The sequence below is a fragment of the Cryptomeria japonica genome, chromosome 2 (assembly GCF_030272615.1).
Source record: "Cryptomeria japonica chromosome 2, Sugi_1.0, whole genome shotgun sequence".
Taxonomy (NCBI): Eukaryota; Viridiplantae; Streptophyta; class Pinopsida; order Cupressales; family Cupressaceae; genus Cryptomeria; species Cryptomeria japonica.
Window position 1 is genome coordinate 265,308,307 of NC_081406.1, and position 8,270 is coordinate 265,316,576.

Genomic DNA, 8,270 nt, shown 5'->3' on the forward strand with positions numbered 1-8,270 from the left:
ACTTATATATTCAAACACATCATCTTATTTGTGTACTATGCATTCGAGTGAAACATACATAGAAAACAATTGAGTTATAATCTATAATAAGTTGGTTGCAATATATATATATATATAGAAGACTTTGATGGTTATATGAATTTAATTTTTGGTGGAGATTAGAGACTAACTTGATAACCTAAGGGATAGTATTAGTATAGAGGAGAGCTTTGTTTACCTAATATTTTATTGGAGTCTAAAAATAATAATAGGTTATGTTACAAAAATTTCAATCATTTGAATATGTGATCGTTGAGGTAGCTATGCAACTTGTTGAGTAACATATTCAACTTCCAATTGGGTCCTCTGTATTGAATAATTTTAAGTTCTATATCATTTGAAGGAAAAAATAGTAACACTAATATAAGCTCTTCTGGAGAAATTTGTTAATAGAGTTTTTCCAAGTTATTCATATTTTTCAGCTATAAATATGAAGATAAGGTTTAGATGGATCTTGACATTGACAATAGTCTTGGTAAGATACTTATATTATATTTCACAGTGTTATAATTCATTGTATTGAGAACTTCATGATTTGTATCTTGCAAATTAAATCTATAAGATCAATGATCAAACAACTACTTATTACTAACAGCTATTACATAATATAAGAGTTTAGCCTACAACTCTTGAAACTAGTAAACAAAAATGAAAGAGATGGTATTTGAATGATCCATCTATATGAATGATTTGAATGGAATCTCTAGTACAACCAATTTGTGTTGAAATATGGCGACTGATCAGCAAAGTACTGTACACTTAGCATGTATCCTTGCCGGGGTCTGGGCCTCGGGCAAGGGTTCGGGGGCGACAACCCCCGAGAAAAGTGGGGGTTCGGGGGCAGGAGCCCCGAGAAAAAAAAATTTGGGTATTTTTTTTGATGAAAATCGACATTGTAATAAAACCCTAAAAAGGCTGACTTTGTTTTTGCCCTAAAAATGCATGTTATAAGCGGTCGGGATGCTTAAGGCATTGTAAGGTTGATGTACTATTTTTGCTAGATAATAAGAAAGATTGGACGACTGTGTATGGTGGACGTAACCCATTCTGGGTGAACCACGTTAAATCTCTATGTTATCTGTGTCCTGTTTTATTTCTTTATCTTTTGTATTTAAATCTACATATAATTGTTAGTTCATATTTGCTTCGGATCTGCTTGAAACCCTAACAATTTGTTGATGTTTAAAGTTACTTTGTAACATCATCATTCAATTTTTTGAATGAACACTTTGGGATTCTAACTCTTTCCACTATGAAGTCCAATGTTTCAATTAGTCTAAATGTTTCTCCAGGAAAATGATTACGACAACCCATTTCAAATGAACAATAAGGGATTCTAACTCTTTCCACTATAAAATCCAATGTTTCAATTAATCTAAATATTTGTTCTTGAGAATGACCTACAACCCATCACCACCACTGTCATCTTATGATATTGACTAAGAGTGATAGTTAAAGACAAGAGGATGAGTGACAATTGCTATAACTTGGTTGTTTACATGAGTACATTTTGTTGCAACTAAATGTTTTAAGGTTATAAGAAATAATTTCTAAACAATATTTTTGATCTGTTATTTTATATTATTTTATGCAATGCATTTTTTCATTGGAGAAACTCTTGTATGTACTTGTTCATAATGATTATAATGAATGAAATGTATGAAATTGTAGTACTTATAAGAATTGACTCTAAATAAATTTTTAGAAAACTATATACTACCTTGTCACAATCAAAATAGTTAAAATATTTAAACTATATATTGGTAACTTCTAGGGTATTGCTAATGTTCTTTGTAATTCCTTATTTGCTCTTCCAAATAGAGGCTAATTTCATTATCATTATATTGTTGTTGGATGAGGTCTATCTTACCCTCCTATGCTTATGTCTAAAAAACATACTCTTGCAAGGTTATCCACTTTGCAAATCTTTCACAATTATTCTTGGTTGTAATGTTACCTTAGGCATTTGAAATAATTATATAAAAATAAATATATAGGTATTCATTTTAGCTTTATGAGTTGGATGTCTAGCTTTTCATTTTAATCATTGCATCATGTTATTTACAAAGTTCTATAGAATCATAGTTTCTCAAGAACATTGTAAGCACATTATTTTCTTATGAACATGAAGTGAACTATTTATAAGAGACTAGGAGGAATTCTTATGAATGATTTATTCTAAGAGACATGCCATAAATAGAGGTGCTTGATTAGTACTACTTTATACATTAAATCATATAAATTAGTTTTTCATAAATGATCTCATCGTTCATATGGTTTTTTGGGTTGATAATAATAGTTGATTATATTAAGAGATCGGGTTTTTGAACTGGCCCAAACTAGGTGGGGCTACCTCCAAAGAGCCACCTCCCCAAAATAAAAACACACAAAAGTGTTTGACCATCGAGTAGGTCAAAGGCTACATTATTAACTTGAATCTACCCTTCTCATGAGAGAGAAGAATCGTACTAAAACCCTCTTCCTTAGCTCTCTTTTCTCTCTTCCTTTTGACCCGTGTCCATCCTTCCTCTTGCCCCACATCTTCAAGCAACTTTAAATTGGAATCTCCCAACACATCTGTCCTCCTCACCTCTGAGCTTTGCGAAAAAAATTGGTCCCCATTAATCTCCACTGCAACACAACACCCCAACTTAGAACAAGAATTAGCCCTCATTTTTTAAAGGCTGACTCTTTCTACCTTATTGTCCCAACTATCAGCATTAACACTGTCCTTCACCACAACCCTTGAATCTCTTATTTTTCCTTTATTAATCTCCAAGCACTCTAGTGGACCTAATATTACAATGGTCTCCATCTCCTTTCACTATCTTTATTCTCTTCAATCAAAACCTAAGGGATTCTATGATTCTCATCCACTTTCTCCATCATGTAATGTAGAGGGGTCACTTTATTCCACCAAGTTATTGGTTTATCCACTATACGCCTGTCACAATGAGAAAAAGTATGGAATATTTTAAAACATATCCTGCATTTGAAGGGAACCCCTTTTAAGTTCATGAGCTACAACCAACTTCCTTTCAAATTTTTAATAGAAATATCTGGTGGAAGATCTGTGAATACATCCATTTCCACTAGGAGTTGAGCATAAGTAGTGTGCAATAGATTTAAAGAGTCTTCATCAACCATCGATAATTTATCTAAAGAGTTCTCTACAATCTCAAAATATGAGTCAAACCAAAACTACATGGGGAGGTTTTGAAGCCTGACCCACAAAGGAATCCAATCAAACGATTCAGAAAGGGGGTTGAAAACCGGATGTCATGGTTTCAACATTAATGGATGATTGTCCTCCAAACACCACTAACTGTCACAAAGGATCTTTCTCTTCTCCTTCATATTTTCAAAAACAACAACCAAAAACCATCAAGCATGAGGGTAAATTTGATAACAACCTTCCAAAATGGGTTCCCAATGAACCGAGATCCACTTGTGAAAATCACTTAGACTCGACCACAGACCTTTGAAATGCCCAATGATCTCTAAACTAAAGAAAACCCTTTCATTATGATCCACTTCATTTTCCTTTTCCTTTGATAGGATTAGCAATGAGAGACCCAATACACATTGACTTAATATACTTAAAAAAAACCTCACTAAAAGCTTGGGCCTATGAGATTGCGAGTCCAAAGAAAGCCTAGAAGGAAACCTCCCTCGACCGTACACATATCCCTTCTCACCCCATTTTTAGCACCCTTCTCCTGCTCTAAACCCACAAGGTGGCGATTTACCCTATCCTTGCCACCTTGAGGCACTGACCTTGCCCTCGCCATTGAAGAAGCCTCTATGATCAAGACTAATAGTGTCCTTCCTACCTTGCTAGGGGAAAAGGAACACTCCATCTGGTTATGACCATGAAAGACCACTAAAACCTAGTTATCACGCCCTCCACTCGGGAATCCACCTACAAATTCCTCCATCACTGCAAATCCCTAGTCGTAGGAGCAACCTGAAATGGCTTCATGATCCTATTGTAGAAAGTTCATTGTTTATATGTTTATAAACAAGTAAAGATGTGTCATTTTCATATATTTTCATATAAATAATTGTAGTAGTGTATTTTAAAAGCACTAAATATTAATCTCTTTAACATACATAAGGATGTTAAGCCTTAATTTACAAAACAGTCCAGTGTTAGATACATATTTGATCTACATAATAGTCCACATTCCTATGTTTCTAAACAAACAAATTAATGTAAATACAAAAGAAAAAGTGTTAATGCTCTTTAGTAGTGTAGCATTATAAATTGTATACCATTACAATTTCATGAAGTGTTTAGTACTTGTTTTGGTGGTTGTGCTTGAACCTACCCGAATGTGCTTGTCTCAAGTTTGGATTTGCAATTTGGGTCACACCTACTAGTGCTTAGCCTTCTACGAAGCCAAAAAGGGCTAGACTCCCAATTTGGCTCCAAATTTAAATATCTTAATGTCATTTTTGAGTCCTCAATGGTTGTATCCCATTGTAGGCCTCTTTTGAATAATTGTTGGCTTAAAGGCCTAAGTCACATACAAAAGTGACTGGCTCCCTCATTTGAAAGGGATCAATGTACTTTTTAAGCAATTCTAATTATCAAAGTCAATTGAGTTAAGAAGTTAGAGGATACCATCAAGCAAGTTGTTATCTATAATTGAATTAATTTTGTTTCTTATTTATTATTATTTTATGTACTAAGACTTGCAAGACTTCATCAACACCTTGTGTGGTATTCAACCAAGAGCTTCACATCGAAGGTAATCTTTGTTATTTCAGCATCATAGTTATTTATTTTCCTCTACTTCGAGGGATCACGTGATGGTTATCACTCATCATTGTTGTTGTGGAGGTGGGAAAACCAACATAGGGCTTGATTAGGCAAGCCCCTATATAAAACACCATTTTTGCCTATTTTTGTGTGTACATGTTCAGATCTAAAGATTGACAACAATAAAAAGTTATAGATAGACTAAGTAGACTGACAAATAATTCCAAACATCATAGAACCCAAAACCTTAGGACCCTAGAGCCCATAAATAGTGTCTTCCTAGTTTTGACCTAAATTTTGAGGACAACAATCTATAAAGCTCTTGATATAATCCACAACACTGTCTTCTGCAAAAACCTTCTACTTAGACATTTGCACTAGTGCCTTTGTCCTGCATAGTCTTCTCCCAATTTCAGCCACAAAATTTTCTATGTATTTCATTTCTAGATTTGTCTTTCTAGTTTGAATTCCCATTTTGGGTCTCATGCATTATGTTAATCTTTTTCATAATTTCCCTAACTAGCCTAGTTCATTACATGCATTCAATCAATCACACACAACCACACACATAAACAGATCAGGTGTGGATCTAGGATAGTTTAGCTCTCCCTGATATTTTAGTCAAACACATTCACACCTCTTCTAGTGATTTGTATGGAAAATAAATTGATTCTAGGTTAATAAACATGTTAGCCTAAGATCATGTCATGCCCAAACTTTTGGGCAAAAACTCAACAACGATTTTTTTTTTTAAACAACATAAAAATACTAATCTCTCTACGATAAAGATGAGATAAATATGTTTTGTCTAACTAAGGGTTATCTCAAGCGTTAAAGGAGTGGGTTCCTAAAGTTAATTTATTTAACTTCACAATTATATCATTACATTTTAATCCAGACTAATTATACCCCAAAAAGGGTCATCACAACTTAATTTATTAATTTAATTAATTTCCCTTAATTAAATTCCTCAATAATTAATCAAGAGATATTAATTATCTCACATAGTATTTAATTGCTCTTAGACTAATTAAAATCACGTTAACACATATTTTAATGAATATAGAATAATTAATTGAGCAAATGCAAATAATTCTTTTAAATTCGACCAATAAAGTTAACCAAAATAAGTATAATAATTTTCTAATAATTCACTCCACTTTAATGTCAAATTTAATCCCCTTTAAATATTAAATACCAAATATTTAATATTCGGTCAATATCGACCCTATAGATTAAAATTAAACATTTTACTTATAATAACATCCATTATTAAAATTTACAAAAGAAATTTAACTTAAATATCAATATATATATATATATATATATATATATATATATATATATATATATATATATATATATATATATATATATATATATATATATATATATATATATATGTATGTATGTATATATACATGTATATGTATATATACATGTATATGTATATATACATGTATATATGTATATGTATATATACATGTATATATGTATATGTATATGTACATATACATAAATGTACATATACATGTATATGTATATATACATCTACATGTATATATACATATACATGTATATATACATATACATGTATATATACATATACATGTATATACACACACACACACACACACACACACACACACACACACACACACACTATATATATATATATATATATATATATATATATATATATATATATGTGTGTGTGTGTGTGTGTGTGTGTGTGTATATGTGTGTGTGTGTGTGTGTGTGTGTGTGTGTGTGAGCCCCAATTTTAAAATTAGAAAATTTTGAAATTTTGGCCTTTGAAATCTTGCGTGTGATAAATGTTCGCCTAGAAAGTTTCCTATCATCCAAGAATGGAATCATGTTGATATAAAGAGTTTCCAAAAACAAAAACTTTAATTTTGTTAGACATCAAGGTAATGAGTATTCATCTCGTTCAAGACAACGTTCCATTTCAAGTACTTGTGGAATCAATTCCAAGTGTGGACAAAGATATGTTGGATTGGTCTTTATTGCCAAATTGACTTGAGTTTCTAACACAAGTTGTGGAAAGTTCATCAAATGCCAATAGCAAGAGAAGGTTAACTCCAATCGGCCCTACTATTGAGCTGAATAAAGAATAAAATAAGCCAATTCAATCAACTAACAAGCATACATGAAACTACCTATGTGGAAAACTTCGACAATAGAAGGATACACTGACGAGTTAGAGTGAAGGATGAAGGGGTCGATATATATTTGCGGTAGGTTGGCAATTTCATTCTATTTGCACCATCATCGACAGTTCACCTAAGTTTGCAAAGTTGGAGGTTTCTTAAAACACTTTTGAGTGAGAAATTCATCATTGGCAAGCTGGTTTACTTTCAAAAAAAGGCCAATATTCTCTCCACCGGTGCAAAATTCAAGTGTTGGAAGTGGCTATAGACATTTATGAAAGCATACAGATTAAAGTTTTGATTATAGTCATGTCAGCCTGCCTGTATACAAACCAGACAATATATGGGGTTGAGATAATTTATTGAACACATCACCGAAACCTCAAAGTTTCAGTAACATTGACATAGAGGACTTCAATACAAAGGGTCTGCGAAAATACCATCATGAAGTACAAGGCTCAGGAGTATGAGTATGCTCCGATGATCACCACCATGATTCTAGAGGTTCATGATACCAAGATTGGGCACATAAATTTGCAGGAGATCAAAAAGTTCTTCATGGAAGGTGATAGATCAAAATTGTCTTGTAGAGTGGCAGGAAGCGGCTTGATTGAAGCAACATGTTTTCCCATATCAATTCAATGTACAGATTTGGTACTAGAATGCTTAAAAAGATATAATCCAAATGCGAGAGAGATAAGAGCTACAGACGGATCCTTAATGGCCAAACTTGACGGAATTTCAATAGCTATTATCCTTCGTTTGCCATATAAGGAAAAGTTCACTCACATCGATAAGCAAAAAGCTTACAAATACTTCAACGATAATAGAAGCAAATGCCTCAACAATCTGGCTTAAGAATGGATGGTTGCACCACAAGGAGGACAGTCTCAGTTTCCAAAAACACTCCATCGTTCTCTTTTCGTCAAAGAAATTTTCTACTTGATTATCTTACTCCATAGAGTGACGGGAAGTCCTGATTCCACTGAGTTCGAAATGTGGATGTACCTCTTCATAACAGTCATCTCTGTCGGGTTAAGTACTAATGGCGTCCTGAATCAAGAAACTCAAGTTTACCATTATTACAAGCAATTGCAACTTGAGGAAAGCTTCGTGTATTTCAGGCGGGTGAATGATGTTTTCACAATGTGGGCAGTAAGGTTACTACAAGGCGACATTGCCACCAGAATATCAAAGCAAGCCGCTAATTTGATAAAGAAATATGGAAGTTTCTTCATCCAGTTTCTGAGATTTACCTATCTTCAAGTAGGAGGATTTGAAGGTTATCCACACAA